At 39.2% G+C, this 22,126-nt stretch overlaps 1 protein-coding gene across 2 annotated transcripts in view; it reads left to right on the top strand.

Annotated features, from left to right (window-relative positions):
- LOC311601893 (F-box-like/WD repeat-containing protein TBL1X) overlaps nucleotides 1–22,126 on the top strand; it is a 166,828-nt gene that overhangs the window by 112,550 nt on the left and 32,152 nt on the right. The gene's annotated exons all lie outside the window — the stretch shown is intronic.

Raw genomic sequence — 22,126 nt, 5'->3', positions numbered from 1 at the left:
CTGAGGCCCATGTAAAAGCCAGGCATTACAGTACATTTCTGTAACTGTAACAGGGGTGATAATAGGGAGTTCTGGTTTAGTGAGAGAACCTATCTTAAAAAATAAGGTGGAGACCTATGGAGGAACATACCTAACACTGATTACTGGCCTCCATGCACACATATGCATACACTCACAAATAATGTTTAGTTGTAGATACACACAAAATATGCTGTTCATTTATAGATTGACAGTTGTAGAAATTGCAGATTCTTGGGTTATTAGGTAATAAAATAATTGTTTTAAAATTTAGGTAAGATTTGACAAGCTTTCAGTTTGTTTTTGCTTGTCATTAGTCAGAGGTCAATGTTTCTCAAGAATGTGTATGTGCTGACATGTCTTGAGTTACATACAAGTTAACTGTGTATTTGATGTGGCAAACTGCACACTTTCTCAGAAGCACTGACATGGCTTGTACTCACAACATAGGGAGTGCTTGTCTTCGTGTTTCTCTAAAGTCATCATTCAACCCCCCCTCCCTCTTCCTCTCCGTGTGTGTGTGTGTGTGTGTGTGTGTGTGTGTAATTGTGCACATGGTAACCATTAGGAGGCCAGAGCACAACCTTGGATGTTGGTTTTTTCTACCTTGTTTGAGAGGAGGTCTCTTATTTGCAATTTCATATTCCAGCTAGCAGCATCTCTTGATTCTCCTGTGTCTACCTCCTGTCTCCTGGTGGGGACTGAGATTACAAAATGCTTGTATTACTGTGCACAGCTTTTTCCTAAGTTCTCGGGGCTAAATTCAGGACTTTATGTTTGTGTGTCATCACTTCACCGCCAAGCCATCTTGCCTGCATCGTTATTTAAGCTTCAGCTAACTGACGTCTTTTGCTGCTTTGTGATATCACACTCTCCAAATGCATACCTAGTATCTATTCTAGCATTTTCAAGAGAAGCTGTGTTTCTTTATTGCTTCCTAAGAAAACATCTCAAACCTTGAAATGAAACAGAAGAAAGACAAGGTGAATGATGATTGAGAAATTACTGTTGGATTGCTCTGATAGTTTTGGAGTAGATCGCCTGTGTTTTACAGTTGAACAGATTTAATTTCTTGATTGATGCTCACATATTTTTGTTCAAAAGTACGATGACTGGGTAAGTCACGCTTTGAGTGAATCATTTTCCTGCCAGGTTCAATATAGTTTGAAGTAATCCATGGAGATGTAGCTTATGATTTCATTTTTTATCAATAGGAATTTGCATGGTGCCACCTCATGCAGTGGGCATAGATATTGGCTAGGGAAAGGAATGCTACACCCTTTTTTCAGATTGTGGGGACCTGGTTGGTGATGGTGACTTTGAACTTGCCTGTATAGGGTTTGTGTGACCATTGTCAGTTTCATCCAGGAATAAACAACTTATGAGCAAATGAATTTAAAAGCAGTTCTCTTCTTCCTTTTCTTTTGTTTTTAGCGTTAGGGTTTCTTTATGTGGCCCTGGCTATCTTGACCAGGCAGGCCTCAAACCCACAGAGATCTGCCTGCCTCTGCCCCCCAGATGCTGGGATCACAGGCATGTGCCACTACCACCCAGCTAGCAAATCTCTTCTTGCCCTTTGTAATTTCCATCTCTTGAAATAAGCTACATACTTGCCACACAGATCCATGATGAATTACTTCAGTTTTAAACAACCTCCCTCTTCAGGCACAAGGGCCTCCCAAGGAGTTTGACTTGTCACTGTGGACTAAATGCAACTGTTCAACACTGCATGCCCCAACATTTGAAGATATTTGTTCCTTTGTGCTTTTTGTTGTAATTGAAAGTAGATTTTTTAATTGATATAATCTGATTATATAATAGATATAAAAGCACTCTCTACTCATCCCAGATCATCCCCACTTCCTCACCCACCCAAATCTATACCCTTTCTCTCTCTCATTAGAAAATAAACAGCCTAATAATTGTGATATTAAAACAAGCAAATCAGGGTAAGACAAAGGAAACAAATAGAAAAAAAGAGTCAAAGAAAAAGCACAAGAAACACATAGATGTAGAAACATGCATATTCATATACATAGAAACCTCATAAAATCAAATTAGAAATTTCTAGGCATAATATCTAAATAACAACAAAAAAGCACAGACAATGCATTATCAGCCAAAATTACCATTGAGTCTGCTTCCTTTGGGTGAAAGTCTCTCCCCCCAATGTATATGTATAGGCCCCCTCACACAGGTGCACGTGCATGTTTGAGTGTGTTTGGGGAGGCCAGCAGTTGACATTGGGAGTCTTCTGAATTGCTCTCTATACTGTACATTAATTAAGGCAGTCTGTCAGTTGAAATCATGGCTTGCCAGTACAGCAGTTCTTGCTAGCCTCCTTGCCTTGGGGATCACCCCCACCCACAAACTCTGGAATTAGAGACAGGCTAGCCCACCTATCTGGCATTTATATGAGTGCTAGAAATCTGTACTACAAGCCCTTTATCCACTGAGCCATCTCCAGGCCCTCCTGTATTTTTAAGGAGTGAGGCTTGATTAAGTTTTGAAAGAACAGCTGAGAAATGTCAGCAACAGGATGTCTGCTCTGAAAGAGGATTTAATAAGATGGGAATCACTACAGTAACCAAGAGTAGTCCAAAGTGGAACATTTTAGTGAGAGTCAGACAACAGGATTTGGGATTTTACTGGTGCACATGAAGATGAACCTCACTAATGTCACCATCGCCTTCTCTGGCACCTATTAGGAAGGTTGTAAATTGTATTGCATAAACATTGTTGTCAATAAGTTACTTTGTTCAGGCAAGGAAAGGTCAAAAAAGTGGGGTCCTTCCTTAGTGTGAGTTCATAGCTCAGCTTGCTGCCTGCTACAACAACAGCTAAAATATGTAATGGTCAAAGAGCTCAAAGGCACCAGGTAGCTCAGCATAGGAACTACTTGCTCATAACATTTTATTCTGACACTCATAGCTTCTACCTGCAGCTTGATGTAGTATTTAAGGGAACTTATAATAATTTAGTATGTTAAAAATAACTTCAGAGAAAACTGCCTTTTTATTTTTCCTTGGGGAAGACTTACCTTTTGCCAGAGCACTATGTGATATTAATGTGTTTCAAACTGGTCAAGGAGGGAGAGAGATGCTGAGAGCATAGAGCTAAAACAGGGATTATGCAGCCTTGAAAACATTCACCTTTGGAGATGGCTCAGTGGGTAAGAATAACTATAAGACCCAGACTGTGGGGGCAGCGTGAAGGGGATCACAGGGAATTGCTGGCTGCCAGCCTAGCTCCAGCTTCAGTGAGAGACTGCCTTGTGGGAATAAGGTGGACAGCGAGAGAGGAGCATGCTCAGTGTCCTGCTCTACTGTCGGGTATGGTTGGGGATGTGCATACACATTTGCATGTAGACTACACACACACACACACACACAAATTTCAAGTGTCTTCATCATTCCTAACTACCATTAACATGTTTTAGAGCCTGAAGTCACCATGAACTCACTGTTCACTTCACCCACTAGAAATTGGAAATCAGCCGCAAATGAAAAAGTAGAAACTGGTAAAATTATTCTAATATCTGGCCCTAGGTTAAATCAGTACTGAAGCATCATTTTACTATATAATACTATGACTTTGAACTTTATCTAGAGGCTGGAGAGGTGGCTCAGCAGTCAAGATCATGTCCTGTTTTGCAGAGGACCAAAGTTCGGTTTCTACCATGGTAGAACTCAGTCGTTTAACTCCAGTCCAGGGGATCAGATGCCCTCTTTTGGCCTCAACAAGCACTGTGCACACAAACATATACATGCAGGTAAAGCACCATATACAGAAAATAAAAATAAATCATAAAAAGAATTACTTAGTTGGCCTGGAGTGAGTGATTTAAGATCACCGGCTACTCTATGTCAGAGGAACTGGGTTCCCTTCCTAGAGCTTCTATGACAGTGCACACACTGTGACTCTACTTCCAGACTATCTGACACCCTCTTCTGGTCACTGCAGGAAGTGCACACACATGGTGCACAGACATGCAGGTAAAAATATGCTTATACATAAAAACAAAATTTACCTGGTATATTCAGAGTAATGTAATTTCTATAGATGCTACTTGACTTTTGTATTACCCATTCGAACAGTGTGCTGGATTTGCATGTCATTTTGGTTGTTTGCCTACAATTACAGTGATGATCTGGTCAGGCTTGAAGCTCTCAGGTTCCTTTTTGAAACTAGGCAAACCAACTCATAAAATGGAAAATACTTTTCAAGTGGAAAGTTGTTCTATTTTTAGGTGGGGGTTAGTGTTAAACTAGGACAAGTTTGTGGTTATTAATGGATTTGGAAGTGGTTCAGGAAGAAAAATGCTGTAGACATGTAATTTAAAAATTTGTATGTGAACCAATTAGAGAAGAATTTCATGACCGAAAAGTTCCCTTTCTCAAGTGTGCATTTTATGAGCTTCCAGTCACGTATTTTCAGCGACAGTTTTACATCCAAATTGAGATTTGGTGAATGTGAAAAGCGAAGACACTTTTGTTAGTCTTGGAGCTTGAGTAGTCGGAAAAAGAAATGTAAAAGACCTTAATAATACTTTAGCTACTTTTGATGTTGAGATGAGGCTTCACTATGTAGCCCAGGCAGCTTTCAAGCTCAAAAGTCTCCTGCCTCAGCTTTCTGGGTGCTGGAGTTACATCTGTGCATCACCATGCTTGGCTTCAAAAAGTAAATTTTTTATAGGAGATATGGGGAGAAAATGTTTATTTTGACCCATAAATCTAATGAAAAAAAAATACCCTGGTGGGGAAGGCATGGCTGCAGGAATGGGGGCACAAGGCAGCTGGCTACATTGCATCCAGACTCAGGAAACAGATGACAGTTAGGGCTCAGCTCATTTTCTCCTTTTTATTTGATCTAGTACTCCAACCCGTGTAATGGTGTCCCTGAGATTCAGGGTGAGTCTTCTACCTCTGTTCACTTAATCTGAATAGTCCTTCATTGACATGCCTAGAGGCTAGCATAATCTAGATAATCCCTCCACGCAGGTCCAGGAACTTGTCTCCTAGGAGGTTCTAGATTTTGTCAAATTGGCAATTACTATTAACCATCACACACATTGTCTTATACCTCTTCCCTTGACTTCCTGACGGATATTATGTTCTTTGGTGATGTCCTCATTTATTTCGTCTCTCAGCCTAACAGAGTAAACAACCCAGTGACTTCATTGGGCAGATACTGGATGTAATGCAGGGAAGGTAGCAATGAGCAAAGCAGGCAAACACCAAACACCTTAAATTCTACTAGGTAAAGCAGATGCCATACATGCCACTTGGCATACCATATGCTAAGAACAGAAGCCTCATTTTAAAACATCAGTGTGATATTTGTGATTTATTTTAACACTGTTCACCAAAGAAGCGCATAGCATAAATGTTAAATTATTGATGGAACCCCGGTCTCAAGCACAGGCTGTGAGCACTCTACCACTGAGCTGTACTTCCAGCCATCACTGAATGCAATATATAGTATTATTTTTTGGTATGCTTGGAGTCTTACAATTTTGATCTGTGTGATTTAAGAACTGTGTAAAATGTCAGTTTGTCTTCACTTGGTTGGAGAAAAGAACATTCTTCAGGGCTTCTCTGTTAGTTAAAAAAAATGCTTCTGTCCATGTGTTATCTCATCCTAAATATAACCTGCTCAGTATAAATTACTTACATGTAATATACACATTTGGCACTGGACAAAAAAAAAGAATTTGTGTTTGTGGTGTATGTGTGTATGTGTCTGTGTGTACACATAGGTATTCATGTGACATGAAAGTGGGAGGGGCTAGAGGGAGGAACAGGGAAGTGATATACTTCTATTTCAATTAAAAACATTAAAAAGAATACAACCCTTTAATTCTTACTAAATCTTTCAGCATTAACTTTTCTTTAATAGAGCTTTGTAAATAATTTTAACTATTCAAACCCAGTATGTCCATTCTTTTTTTAGGTTTCAGTATTTTAGTTTGTGAGGTTCATTTCAGCATTTAAAGGAATGGTTCTAAGTCCAGACAAAATGGAAGACACTAAGATGTACCTGTTAAACTACTAAAAGTGGCGAGACTGCAACAGAAGTCCAATTTTGATCCCAGTGTTGTCTGTGACTACAGATTGTATAGATTGTGCCTAGCTTGAAGCAGTAGATACTGGAAGCTAGTTGATACTCTGGTGAAAAGTCAAGTGGAGGTGGGAGCAATCTAGAAAGAAAGAAAAATAAAACTTTAGATTTTTAGATTTTAGAATGATTAGTTTCCACCCCAAAATGACACAAAAGATTGTTTTCTGTGTAAAACAGGTACTGGCGGCCTAGGGTAGGAACAGGATGTGAAGATCTGTCTAAAAACAACACTTTCAGATGGGTGGATCCATGCTACCAAGCTGTGAGCTTCTCAACAGTTAGGGTTAGGACGCCAACGTTTGATGTGGAGAGAATCACAGTTGCATCCATGGACTCAATACAGATTTACAAAGAACCTACACATCACCAGCTTCCACAAACAAACATTCCTAGGTTAAAAAGAGAAACTCAGGATCTTTAGAGACCCCACTCTCACAAGTCTAGAGCTGAAAGGACCTTATGTGGAATTGGGCTTCTGTACCTCTGAAATGTTAAAACGTTGAAGTTGCATTTATTAATTCTCATGTCCGTAACATATGTTAAAGGCACACTAAATTCTGAAGGTAACTCTGCTGCATAAAAGTTTAAAATTAGTGATTGTACTATATTATTTCTTATCCCCCACATGATTCTACACATGTGACAGCACATGCAATATTTATCTGTCTGAGTCTCACTTATATGTAGCAGAATGATCTCTAGTTCTATTCATTTTCCAGTAAATGTTATAATTCATTCTTTGTCCTTGAATGAAACTCATTCACTCTGTGTCTGTCTTGTCTGTCTGTCTGTCTGTCTGTCTGTCTGTCTGTCTGTCTGTCTGTCTCTCTCTCTCACTTACACACACATACGCACACACACCATTTTCTTTATCCATCCATATACTTGATAGACTGTCTTGATTGGTTTATGTCAACATATTGCAAACCTAGACATATCTGGGAAGAAGGAATCCTAATTGAGAAAATGTCTCCATAAGAGTTTCTTTGTAGGCAAGACTGTGGGGGCATTTTCTTGAGTAATGATTGATGTGGGTCGATCCAGTCTACTGTTTGCAGTGTAACTGCAGGGCAGATGGTCCTGGGTTATAGAAGTAAACACTGAGCTAACCAGCAAGCAGCACTCTACCACGGCTTCCATTTCAGTCTCTGCCTTCAGGTTCCTGCTTTGAGTTCCTGACAACTTGGCTCAGTGACAGATTGCATTTAGGACTTGTAAGCTGAAGTAAACCCTTTCACCCCCAAGTTGCTTTGGTCATGGTGTTTTCTCAGAGCAGTAGAAACTCTCAGACATACTCCTAGGTCAATTTCATATCTTGGCTGTTACTAACACTATAGAGTTAAATATGGATATGTGTTTCTGTCATTCGCTGACTTAGATTAAAGGTTCATTTTTAAGTAGCAATCTACTGTAATCATATGTCATATTAACTAATACAGACTTAACTCACTATAGCCTATATATCAGGGTACATAGAATTTCTCTGAAGCTGTTTTTTGTTCATGGCTGTAGTCTTATTGGAACTCAGCTCTGCACATTGATTTTTATATTGAATGTGACTTTGATGTAATAGCAGAATAGGAGGGTGATAGCAGAGGCAACGTAGCCTTGGCTGGTTTTTTTTTTTTTTTTTTTTGCAGTTTTTAAAATTATATTTCTTTTTTTTTACATATATACTTACTATTACACATAAATAAAATAAACTACATACAGCAAGAAACAATCAGGAATTATATAAATGTTATATTCTTAGTGTTTTGGCTATTTGTACTTGGCAACCTTGAAGAAAACATCTTTCCTATCTTGGTGAATCTAAAATTCTGAATGTAAATCAATATCTACCATATCTCATCTCTGTCTACTTAAAACATCTATCTAGACCTAAAATCATCTTAAACCCTAAACAACTAAGCTTAATTGTGAGACTAAATGATAGAGTCAGTTTGCTGCCTGAACAGTCACCCAAAACTCTCTATACCATTAGAGCATCATCTTCAGTCTTCTGACCCAATATATCTGACAGACATATTTATGAGGCAGGAACTATTGAGGATTTGCTTTCCCTGTCTTGGCAGAGTTTGGCTGTCGACTCTGCCTGCATTGAAGCTTGCCCTGTCTTGGCAGAATTCTGTCTGTGGTGGAAAAGAGGACATTTTGCCCAGTGGCTTGTTTGCCACATTTGAAGCCATCTCCATAAGGTGGTTCTTTGGTGCTCATCATCATCTTTGAAGTTGGCTGGGTGTTGCCAGGATAACATGTCTTGTTGTCAATTAATCTTTAAAATAATAAAAAACATCTTTAAATGCCATATTCTTTAGACCTCTGAGGCTTTTGAAGACCTTATCTAACCTCTGGCTGGTTTTGCTCTGTCCTCCAAGAATACATTTGAGCCAGATGTGGTTGCAGAAGGCCTGTAATCCCAGCGTTCAGGAGGCTAAAGAAGGCAAATCCATAGATTGAGACTATTTCAGACTGCATAACCAGTTTGAGACCAGCCAAAATTGAATAGCAAGACCTTGTCTTAGAATAGAAATAAAAGATATGTCGAGTAGAGGGAGTTAGCTGGCTAACCCAAGTTAGACACTCACATGCATGTCTGTTGACTGCTGTACCCATCTGTAAGAATCAATTGTAGTTATTGAAGACCTTGGGAGGATAGGTGTTTTCTTTTTAAGAAAAAAAGTAAGCCTTGAGTTTTGCTCATTTCAGATGTAACCCCTTTTTGCTTGGGATTCCACAATTTAGCTTCCTCGCATTTCTGTTAAGCAGCTATATATTCCCACTGAATTGGAGGTGTGTCTCAAAGTCATGAATGTGCCTAATTTGGGAAAGGTCTTCAAAATTCTGTTCTTCTGTTCAACTTCGACTTGAGAACAAGATTTGTATTCAGTTAAGAGGTACTGTCTTTTAAAATTAATCTGTAATAGCCCTATAAAATGTTATAAATATCATTCTGGGAATTCTAAGGTGGTTTTCACATATTCCCTCGTGATTAATGTCTTCAAAATGTCATTTATTTTTATTAGTTTTATCATTTTAATGGGTCTAGTATCTGATACACACACACACACACACACACACACACACACACACACACACACACACACACAAACACATATTTGTGTGCAGGCATGTGCCTACCATGGTGTACATCTCAGGTCAGGGGACAATTTCAGGTTGGTCATTTTTTAAAAGACATTCTTTGGTTGGCTACTACATAGTCCAGGCTAGTTGGCCTTGTGATCTTCACATCTCTGGTAGTCTGCTGGGGTTATAGACATATGCGGCCACTGGGTTTATCTGGGTCTTGTTTATGGCTAGTGCTTTCCCCCACTTTAGGACCTCACTTTGTGTTTTATTTATTGTCAGGAGCATCAACCCCAACCATCATACCTGTACCTGTACATGTAAGTGTAGCTTAGATTTAGCATGTTGTTTTATTTAAATCACCATCTTAGAACCTGATACAAATTTTGACAGGCTTAAAGGAAAATAAAGTTGCAAAAATAACCAGCACATTTGGAATTATTTTTTATAGGAAATGGAACCATGTGTGCTTTCTCTTTTCTGAAACTGCATTTGGAAATTATATTTGTATGAAAGAGTCTGTTGCTTGGGAAAGAGGAGAAGAGTAAAAAAGAGAAAGGTGGGCAGATAAAATCATCTGGGAAACCAGCCTAGACGAACTGTTCTGAGTGCCATTCATGTAGTCAGATTGGCAAGACACATACAAATTCAATTTGAGAGTTAGTAAAGATTTTAATGTTCTCTTCCAGAAGCAAAATCTGCTAGCATTTTTTTTCCAATTTGGTTCTTTTTGCCTTCCTAAAATTCACTTGCTCCTTTTAAAGAATCATTGTAATTATATTACACAAAGGACACATTCATCCCCTTATGTGGGCATTTTGCATACTTTAAAAGTTTCTTTTTGTGGTGTTGCAGCCTCCCTGTTAGTTGTAGTGCTTGAGGGGAAGGGCTGGAGTTCCCAGAAACAAGTTAGATAAAGTAGTTGAGTTGGGGGGGGTTGTTCAATAGACACACCCTGAGAAGAGATTTAGGAAGATTCTTGATATCAGCCTCTGACTGCCACATGTATGTGTGTCTACACTCAAGGCAAACATACATACAAATATATACCGCACAGATTCACATAAAAGAAAATCACACACAACATTCTGGTGATGTATATGCAGTTGTGCAGATGTATTGTGACTTTACTGTGTCTGTTGTCTGGTAACAGTCTGCCTGTGTGGCTTTACCTGCATTGCGGTGTATGACTTCATATAGTAGAAGTTGAGAGCCCTGTGCCAGTTCATCACAGCAAACTTTATCTTTTTTCCTACAAGACAACCAGAGTTTGTGAGGGACTCTACTGCTTATCTAATGACAGCTTCCCCTTGGAAATAAACTCTTGAGAGAGTTTGCTAGTTTACGTGGCTAGGGAGACAATGTTCTCTTAGGGATTTGGAGTGTAATTTCCAAGAAATAAGGCTACAGTGGAATGCAGAGACAGGAAAAAAGAGACAATTTGTGCTATGCATAAGTAGAGTATGATTGAGATGAACAAGAGATATGTACTCAATAGTTGGATCTGAAAGTGCCAAGAGAATGAAAATTCAGAATATTCTTTATTTTGTGTGTCTGTGCTGGTATACTTGTGCCATGGTACATGTGTGGTTGAGAGGACAGACAATCTTTGGCAGTAATCTTGCCAAAGCAGAGCCTCTCACTGTTTCTGCCATGCTTAGTATTCTGGGCTCTCTGACCCTTGAGCTAACCATTGATTTTCCTGTTTTTTCTTTGTTTCTTGCCAGGAGCAGCTCTGGGATTACAGGCTTGCATCCCCCCACATTGGGCATCTTATGTGAAATTTGGGGATGGAACTTGGAGAGCCAGGCTTTGCAGGACTGGTGTTTTGACCTGCTGAAACACCGCCTTGGCCTTCTTTATCTTTTGTTAGTTATTTAGAGCATTTTGACACAGACCATTTGGTATAATGGAATGTTGGTGGAATGCCATGTCAGTGACCTATGTTCAGGCTTCCCAGGGTATGATTCTGGGGATCAAGAGCTTCCTGAAAGTCTTAATGAGAGATGTATCTCTGTTTCTGAGTAACTTTGTAGCACATGGTACTTGGCACATTATTGATCCATTGAAATGAAGTTCATTGTATTTGTGTTGGCTTCAGTACCACGTATTCAGACTAGTAATCCTAAAAGGACCAGCAGTGATGATAGATACGGGAAATCTGCTCCCATACTGAGAAAGAGGTGGGCAGGGGCGGGAGGAACTAACTAACACTGTGCCTGATGTGTGAGTATGGGTGTGAATGTGATAGAAACAGAGGTCAGAAAATAACTTGCAGGGATTAGTACTCTTCTTCCAAACTAGCTCCTGCAAATTAACCTCAGGTTGTCACGCTTGTGTGGCAGTTACCTTTACCTTAGCTAGCTTGGCCCCATTGTCTCACATAGCCTGTACCTTTAGAATACAGCGTTTATAATGCAGTGTTTATTATACCTGGCACCTCATGAGATTTATGTCAGCTGCTTCATCATGATGGACATGGCTTTTATTTAAGTGACAGCTTTCTTGCTTTGTGTGAAGTGTTTGTGGTCCCAGTGGTCTCACACTGTAAACCATCTCCTTTGTGTCTGCCACCTTTGGGAATATACTGGTATACCTGTTTTTTATTCACAACAAAGGCAATATGCAAAGTAGGACCAGGAACCACGTCACTGTAATGTCTGAGAGAGCAATACTGCATATTTTGGGGGGGGGGCGGAAGGAAGAGTCCTGCTTTTTTGCTGGTTTAGTGTTTTCCACACACTGAATCCATTCCAGTTAGTAACACCAGACAGTAAAAAAGGGCACTGAGGGATTAGTTCTTGCAAAATATCTGAGTGTTTATGTCAGGAACTGAAAAATATTTGTCTTCAGAATGGCCAGAAGCTTTTGTAAGGTTGTTTGTGTCCATGTCCTTGAAGCCTCAACAAAATACAAGGTGTGGTACTCGAAAGGCGCAGATCCCAGGGACCAGAATCTGGAACCATGGCCCATCTCATGTTCCTCCCATCTCCACTGATAGGTTCCTCAATGACAGAAAGCAGACAGACTTGTGCTCCCTTAGAATGATGTGCATTCTCCATCACTTGGGTTAAAGACCTCTCCAGATATAATGTATGATGCCTGTATTCACCATGGTGAAGGGATCAAACCGTCAGAGCCCTCATGATTAAATTCTGTCTAGAAACACCCTCAGAGACACACCCAGAGCTGTGCTTTATTAATTTTCTCAGTGCATTCAAGTTGACACTTAAGACAAACCATGGTGGAGGATAGATAGTAAATACAGTATCCTCTATTGTTTGAGGTTGAAATGTCCCCCTAGGCTTTGTATTAAATGTTTTGTTTCCCAGCTCATGCTATAGAAGGTGTTGTGGAACCTTTAAGAGGTAGGGCATATTTAGAAGAAGTTGAGTTTCTAGGGGTGTGTACTTGGGGGAATATTGGGGCCGGAGCCCCTTTCTGTCCCTTTATTTTAGGAAGTGAACTTCATTTACTCCATTGAATGATGCCTTAAACAGGAATAAAGACAGCAACTGTGAGCTAGATAAACCTTTTCTTTTTTATAACTTGATTAGCTTTGGTATTTTGTCACTGTGACAAAAAGTTGATGAGGGCAGTAACCTAATAAGTTGTAATTTTTTCTACATTGACTATGTTACGAGCTTTCTGTGTGCCTCTCTGTTGCTAGATGTCCATAATGTGAACCAATAACTCTATTAAACAGCCTGAGGTGCAGAGACATAGAGCCTCATTATCGCCTTTGCTTAAGAAAAGTGACAACAGAACTGAAAATACAGGAACATGGTAAAAAACATCGCAGTTGTATATGTGTTCTGCTTCCCCGCCCTCTCTATCTCCTGCCACTATCCTCACCAGTAGAGTCTATGGATGACTGAATTACTCCCTTGAAAATGAGGTACATGAACCTCTCAAATGCCCAGTGTGGTACCACTATACTCTAAGCCTGTAAGTCTTAGGCCTGGTGGCTGAGTCATTCATTGTTCAGCCTTCTTATAGTAGAGTACTGTCCTCAAATATGTAACATTCACTTACCAACCATACTAGATATAGGCAGAACTCTGTAGCATCTGTAAATCAATTCAAGCTTCCTTTCCTAATGTATGGGGGCTGGGGGTGTGGTTTGTTATAAGGTCTTACTATGTAGTCTTTCCTGTCCTGGAACTTGCTATATAGATCAAGATGTCCTTGAACTCAATAGAGATCTGCCTGCTTTGGCCTCCTAAATGTTTGGAGCCACCAAACCAGACCCTCATTAAAACAAAACAAAAAAGCCAAACAATCTTACCATGTAGCCAAGACTGGTCCCAAGCTCTTGACCCTCTTATCTTACCCTCACAGGTCTTGGGATTACAGGTATGTACTACCATATTCAGTTTACACTTCTTATTTTATGTTGTCCTTGTCTTTGTCTTATTTGTGTGTGTTTGTGTATGTGTGTGAGAGAGCAGGTGTGTCCATGCCAGGATGTGTATATGGTGGGTGGGAAGATAACCTCAGGTGTGGGTCTTCATCTTCCGCCTTGTTTGAGACAGAGTCTCTTGTTTCTTGCTTCATTCTCCATGCAACTTGGCCTATAAAATTCCAGAGGTCCTCCTGTCTCACTGTAAGAGCACCGTTGGCTGTGGTAAAGTGCTCTGAAAAAAACCAACTTGAGGGAGATTCTATAGCGATGGCTCTGCTACTCTTCCAGGGAACCCCAGTTCAGGTCCCAGTACCCACATGATGACTCATAACTGTCTGTAACTCCATATTTAGGGGAATCTGATGCCTTCTTCTGATCTCTGAGGTCACCAAGCATGCATGTGGTACACAATCATAACATGCAAGGGGCAAAACATTGACACACATATAATAAACAATATTTTGAAAGCAACTTGAAAGGGTAAAGGCATTTTCTGACTCATAGTTCAAAGTTCATCATGACAGGAAAATCAAAGCCACAGAAACTTGGATTCATTGGTTACTTTGCATCTACAGTCTGGAAGCTGAGAGAAGAGTTAGTGTTCTCCTTTTTTATAGTCTTAAGACCACAGCCCAGGAAATGACACCACACATTTCCATAATGGGTCTTCCCTACTTCAGTTAACTTGGTCAACACACCTTATTACAGGCATGCCTGGAGGCCAAATAATTCTTCATAGGTATACTTGTCTCCCAGGCGGCCCCAGAATCTGTTAAGTTGAAAACTAATTACCACATAGGTTAATATGAATATATGAATTAATTAATTAGTTAATATATGTAAGTATGGGTGATTAATATATAAAGATTCTCAGTGAAACGATCATCATAATAAGCATGACATATATCAGTACCATATACATGTACTAGTAGAGTACACATACATACATACACAGTGTGTTTGTTGTAGATGACATAAATGGGACCTAGCATGTTTTTACCCAGTTGTGTTATTTTAATGCATGGTTTAATACTGGCATTTGTTTTGTATTTCTACTGTATTTTCTGCATTTATTTACCCCTTCTCTGCTCCCATTCCTCTATACCTTTATGAATTAGGTATTTTTACAATCCTGTCCTTTGATTAGCTGTATTTTTTATTTTTTAATATAGTTTATGTATGGATGTTCTGCCTGCATGCTAGAAGAGGGCATCAAATCCCATTATAGGTGGCTGTGAGCCACTATGTTGGTGCTGGGATTTGAACTCAAGACCTTTAGAAGAGCAACTAGTGTTCTTTCCTGCTAGGCCGTCTCTCCAGCCCCTTGATTAGCTGTATTTATTCTCATTCATTCCATCCCGCCCCCCTCTGTGCTGTGTGGTGTTCTATGTAATGTTTATAGTCATCAGCTTTGTCATCCTCTATATCTGGTGATATATGCTGTGTCATATTAGAACTTCACAGTATTTATCTATAGTCCTGAACTATTGCCTTATATTTCGTTTGTACATGTGTGACAGTCACTGACTATTGACTCCTGTGATTAGTTTGTTTGTTTGTTTGTTTGTTTGTTTAAATGAATTCTAACCCCAATTGGGAAGATAATGGCGGGAAATTCTGCATTTATGTTTTCATATGTTTTAAACTTGGCATTGACTTCTTGCACGATGCAGACTGTTTGTTTGTATGTACTATGTAGAACATTGAACACTTGTGGCAAGTGTTAGCAGCAGCAGTTTCCTAGTACCTGCTAAAGCTTAAAGTAAGCTTAAAGTATTTTTCAAAAATCTTTATTTTATTTTTATTTGTATGGTTATTTTGCCTCTCCTTTGCATGTATTTTGAGCACCACAGGCATGCCAGAACTGGAGTTACACAAGGTTGTGAGCCTCCATATAGGTGCTATGAATTGAACCCAGGTCCTGTGGAAGAACAGTCAGTGCTCTTAACTGCTAAATCATTGCTCCAGTCCCCATTTTCCCTATATCTTAAACATATGTAAAACATTGATCAAAGCCTGTCATATTGTATAGTGTTTCACATGTTAAGGCAAGAATGACCAACACCTGCAGATAACATCATTGAAATGTTACCCCTGCCCCCCCCACATTTGGACTCTAATTCAACTTGTAGACATAGAACAACATTTCTTTTAATTTACCTATACTATTTTTAAATTAAATTTTCCTTCAGTGTTCCTTAGTTTAAATTTATAGCTGTCTATTGTGTTTATGTTATATAGGCTCAGTTTTTAAAGGACATTAAGTTTAGGCCCTCAGAATTTATATACAAAATTAGGTCTAATTTTTAAAAGGAAAGAATCCTTATATATCATGTCTTCAGAAATGCATATAAGTACAGGGCGATATGTACAACAATGACGAAAATACTCTGCTGAAAACAAGGCTTTTTGTTATTTTTCTACTCATGAAACCCTTTTGCTCAAGAAATTTTTACACAGTTGTAGATATATAGGATATAGAAGACATTTACTGATTTTAAATCATAAAAAATTATTCCAGAATGGTTTTTTGGTACAACTCTGTCATTAACATGAAAGCAGATTTGCATACTAATGAGATGGATGTGCTTGTTTTTACATAAAGAATTAAACCATGATGTTGCAGAATGTAGAACATCTTCAATGGTTTTTAAAGTTTATCCGTAATTTGAATTTATAATCGTCAGTGCCAAGAATGTCACATTGTATAAATACATAGCACAAAATATTTAAGGATAATAATTCAGAAATGTTTGGAAATTTTGTCCTGATCCTAAGACGAATTCCTATTATTATTAGTATTTTTTGAATGAAACATACCAGGTCTTGGGAAATAAGTCAGTGTTCAAAGCACTTGTCTGGCAAGTGTGAAGACTTGAGTTTAGATCCTTACCTGTAATATTCCATCCTGTGAAGATAGAGACCTGGGATTTCCCAGCACGACCTGGCTACCAAGATGAGCTGTACTGGGGATTTGAGACCCTGCTTCAGTAAGCTGGAGGAGAAATCAAGAATGATTCCTGGCCTCCACCTCAGGACTCTACATACAGTCAAGCATGCATATACACACATGTACAATGCATATGAAAACAGGAGAGATAAGAACCTCAGACATCAGTGTTTAAGATCAAGAATCCAAATGATATACTAACTAGATAGTAGTAGCATGCTGTGGAATGAAGGAAAATGTGAAGTCCTTGCTTTTCATAATTACGCCATGCTGTTTTTCTAAGAGCAAAAGTCTGTGTACCTGGGAAAAGCACTGCCATTCATAACATATAGCAGTCTAAATTCGGAGTGTGTGCCTACGATATGGGCAGTTCATGTGAGGTATTTGAGGTATGTGAGGCTGCAGTGAGGTTACACACAGGCAGCAGCTTAGGCAAGCCCTTACATTCCTTCAAGTTTGACTTTGAATTGATTTTTGGTTGTACATTCAGAAACCTTGAACTGTTGCCAATTGTTTTTGGTAAGCTCTTTATTTGGTTACATGGCACCATATGTGATCATACCTACAGTTTAAGAAGCTATGGTCTGAAGGAAGGGTATTCCAAAGTAATTTTAAAAACAAAACAAAATAATAAGGTGATCCGAAGACACAATTCATATATTGTCATTTTCTCCCTTCCTGCGTCCATTATGATAGTTTCAAGAGTAGAAAGAAAATTGAGGATAGTGGCCTGATTTTAATTCCCAGTGGATAAAGGTTCATGGAGACCTGCCCTACTTCTTGGCACTATTATTATACTTATTTTTTAAGTCATTAGCATCTTGGCATACTTTTGTTTCAGTCCGATACTGTCATAAAATTTCAGGCTTGCAGAGCCTAGTGGGAATTACACATTGGTTTTCTATTTCTTTTGGAGAACATACGGGTTATGTGTGTGCATTCATGTGTGCTCTTGTTCCTGTTTCAAAAAATAAGGGTCTCTCTTACTGTCCTAGAACTCATCTCCACCTGGTCTCCCCTGACATTGCCTGATTACCCCTGAAAGGGAAATAACTTAACACTAACAACATGGTGCACCGCCATAAAAAGCAATGAAGTTGGATCCTTGCTTCAGAAGGAAGAGCTTTATAAATACGGTCACTGAGAGAAGCCAGACACAGATGGTCATTGTGTGGTGCATATTTATGAAATGTGCTGCGCAGGCAAATCCACGAGCATGGACATCCAACTAGCAGTTCTGATAGTCCTGAGAGGAGGGGTGGAATGGTGGGGGATAGGTGGATATGATGAAAGTGTTTTGTGGATGGTAGTTCCTTAAGATGTCATTGTACAAGTGATTAATTCCTTGTTAAGTGATTTCCTTCTATTTCAACTATAAACAAAGATTTTTTATTTAATTTTTTAATTAATTAATTAATTAATTTTATTTTTTTTTTTGGTTTTTCGAGAAAGGGTCTCTGTGTGTAGCCTTGGCTGTCCTAGACTCACTTTGTAGACCAGGCTGGCCTTGAACTCACAGATATCCATCTGTCTCTGCCTCCCGAGTGCTGGGATTAAAGGCGTGTGCCACCACCGCCCAGCTCACAGAACAAATCTTGAGGGTGCTGGAGTATATTTAGTGATAGGAAACTTGAATTGGGATGTTCGTGTTGTATTGTGGTAAATGAGTCTTAAAGGCACTGTTTCTTCTTTTGAGGAAAATATTTGGAAATTTGCCATCCTTTTAAAAGAGACCTCTTTAAATTACTAACATCCTTATAGACTAAGAAGCAGTCTCCTAAAATGACTGTCCTTGAGGAACACACTTTCAGATACCATTTACTGCTTATCTATATTTTTTTCTTATATGCAGTTTAAAAGTTCTGTGTGATCAAACATGGCTCAGTGGATGGACCACTTACTATAAAAGCATGAAGACTAAGCTTTGGGTCCCCAGAATCTACATAAAAGCCTAACTATAAGCCCAGTCTACAGGAAGATGGGGGAATCCCTGAAGCAAGTTATCTAATTAGATTAGCTCAACAGATGAGCTCTCAGTTCAGTGAGGGACTGCCTCAGTAAATAAGGTGTGGAGCATTCAAGGAAGTCACCCAATAGTAACCTCTGGTTACACACATGTATGCACATGCACACATGTACACGTGCAAGTGCTAAAAAGTTCATGCCTGGGCTTCTGGGGGGCTAGGTGTTATGGTACATGCTGGTAATCCCAGAGCTTGCTGTGCATCTAGTACCTTCACCTGAAATCCTAGTGATTGCCTATGGTCCCTGTGGTCCCAGAGCTTACTTGTAATCCCAGCACTGACTTGTGAGCCCATGTACTCTTTGTAGCACTCGTCCTCAATCCCTGCACTCATGTCTAGTCCCAGAACATTCATTTGAGGTTCCAGAGTATGCCTCTGATCTTGATGCTTATCTAAAGCCCCCCCCCCACCATAGTCCTAGTGTTTTCCTGTAGCCTCGGTATCCCAGAGGTTGAGACAGGAAGGTTATTGAATTCAAGGCCAGCCTGGACCATATATGAGATCCCTGGCTCAAAACAAAAAACCGAAACAACTAAATAAAACTAAAAATTCTTTAGTGTAGTTTTCAGATGTGCAGAGCTGTTCTGAAACACTGTGACATGATGAACAAGGTTTAGAGTAAAGTGAGAATGGAGAAACCTACCTGTTTGACGTTAGAGTGGACCTTAATAGAGGGTATTCTTGAGTTTGGACATTTGCTACATCTGTGTGGCTTCCCAATAGTAATTAGATAAAGAGTTAGAGTGTAGAAAAGTAGGTGGATGCTGGCGCATGAGCACTCAAATAGGATATTAGTGTACTGAGATGTCACATCAGAAGTGCAGAAAGAATACCTGCTTAAAAATCCTGTAGCCCCAGCATTGAGAAGGCTGAAGCAGAAGTGTCTCATTTTCAAGGCTAATGTGCATCATTAATTTATGAGATGCTGTCTTAAAAGAAAAGTAGAACTGGCTAGAGATGCTGCTTAGTGGTAGAAAACTTGCTTAGCATGTGGAAGTCCGTGGATTCCAACCCACAAAGGAAGGATTCCAAAGAAATCTTTGTGAACTCTAGTATCCTTGTGAAAATATTTTACTTCCTTCTGGTATTTTGCAATATAGACAGACAGGAAGAAAACAAAAGTGGCAGAGAGATTGTGTAATTGCTGTGTTAAAGTGTTTTATCAGCCACTGCACTGCTCTGTGACCATATATGGGTCCATCTACCGTCCCTCTCTACCTCCCTTCCCCCTCCTTCAGGGTACATTTAATGTACATACTGTGTGTACAACCTACAGTGCAGGAATCAACATGGGATGGCATTTTTCCTTTAGCAAGAGACCAAAAAAGTGCGTGCTTTGGATAACATGACAGAAAGAAATACAGGATGAAGGGGAGGGAGAAAAGAAGGTTGGGGGATACCTTAGACCCCAGGAATTCTGTGTTCAACTTAGGAAATAAGCAAAGCAGTAAGAATACAGTGAATCTCCTAGTTATTTTTCTATTGTTCTGATAAACAGCCATGACCAAGGCAAACTTATTCTGAGCCTGGAGCTCGCAGATTGGCTAGACTGTTAGGCCAGTGAGCCCCAGTGATGTTTGTTCTTATCCAACAGCACTGGGGTTACAGATGTTCTCTGCCATGCTCAAGTTTTATATGGGTTCTGGGGCTCTAAATTCAGGTTGCCATGGTTACAAGGCAAGCACTTTATGCACTGAGGCATCTCCCCAGCCTGAGAATACTAACTATAGATGATGTTCCATTTTAGGTACTAATCATGAGGAAATTGGTCTAAAATAGCCATTAGAAGGATTAGTTTCTTGTTGTGATTCATTGTTCTTCACAATCAATTAATTATTTTTAACAGGTGTATAACCAGAAAAATGTTTCTAGCCAAAGTCATAAATTTCTGTGCCTGAATGTATATGTGTGTGTGTTGATCACACACAGATGATAAAGTCAATTAGGCTTACAGAGTTTCACAACATATATAAAAGATAGTGTTCAGTTTTGAAACTCTGATTTGTGAGTTACCATCTGTTTTGGACCAAGGAAAATAGGAATTCAGTTCTAAAGTTTTTTCTGAACAGCTTGTAATAAGAACTGTTAGTATATTAATTGCTTATTGAATTATGATGGGGTTGAATCTTTTAATTTACAGGCAATTTGGAGATTATTGTGGCTACAGCTGCTTATATTTTGATACTTTGTAGCATTTAGCTATTTCATCATAAGACTTATCCTCCCCCAACCCCATAATTTACAGCTTACCCTGAGCAGTCATTTTCTTCCCCTTCAGCTTTCTTTAAAGAGTTTTGTCCCTTTTCTATCATATCTTCCTTTTTAAAAAGATTGGGTCTTTTCCTTGATGTGTATGAGACTTTGCCTGCATGAGTATAGTATGGGTATCGTGTGCCTGCAGTACCTGAGGAAACCAGTGTTCTCAGGAAAGAGAGAGTTCATTGGAGCTGCCATGTGGGTGCTGGACCTTGACCTCAATCTTATGCACATGCAGCATAGTAGTCCAAACAGCTCCTCCTTCCTAGTGGGATTTTTTTGGGGGGAGGCGATGTTTTAAATATTAAAATTTGTTTGTTTTTTAAAATAAAACACTCCTTTTTGCATACTATTTTCTGATTAGTGCCTTTTAATTTCCACTTGGAGATTTTGCAGGTGAATTTTGTATAGTCATATGTTTATTTCTAAAATTCTAAAGATTTCTTCCTTCCATTTTTAAAATATGAATGAATGAAATTTGGAGGCCCGTGAACTTGCCTGTCAAATTTCTTTCATTTCCTTCTTTTAAACAGCAGAACTATAAACATGACTCTATAGGAATGATTTGCTTGAATTTCCTAAAAATGGTTTATGACGGTAATAAGCAGCCCTTTCCCTTCAAGTTCACTGGAGGCTTTGAGTTACAGTAAACCTGCACCTTTTAACTATTGCTCCAGATGATAAAGAACTTGAGAAACAGGAATTCACTTTCCTTGGTTCTGGTATTTTATGATGCTTTGTGGATAGTTTAAACTATAGGAAGCTGGATTCATTCACAATTTAAAAATTTTGCAAAGATAGAGTACATCTCATCAGGCAACTGCTGGTTACATGATTTATATTCCTAGTTCCTGCAAAAGTAACAGATACAAATATTTTTATGTGTATATGTGAGTTTCTACATGTATGTATGTGCACGACACTCATGCCTCGTGCCTATAGAGGCCAGAGAGTATTAGATCTCCTGGAACAGGAGTTACAGGCAGTTAAGAGCCACCTCACCATATAGGTGCTAGAAGCTGACCCTGGGTCCTTTTTAGGAGCAACAAGTGCTCTTAACCACTGAGCCATCTTTCCAGCCCCTGAAAGCAATTTTGGTTTGATGTAAAGGAAGATGTTTTCATGTGCTAGGAGGCTAGATTCTTCAAAATTACTTCAGGATCCTACCAGATAGTTTAGAGGATAAAGGTACCCGCCAGCAAGCTTGTTGGCTAGCTTCAGTTTGATCCCAGGGACGTACATGGTAGAAGGAAAGAACTGACTTTG

Source organism: Acomys minous (genome assembly GCF_964271855.1).
Source record: "Acomys minous genome assembly, chromosome: 7".
Taxonomy (NCBI): Eukaryota; Metazoa; Chordata; class Mammalia; order Rodentia; family Muridae; genus Acomys; species Acomys minous.
Note: the sequence above shows the minus strand (reverse complement) of the source record. Positions and strands in the feature narration are given on the sequence as shown.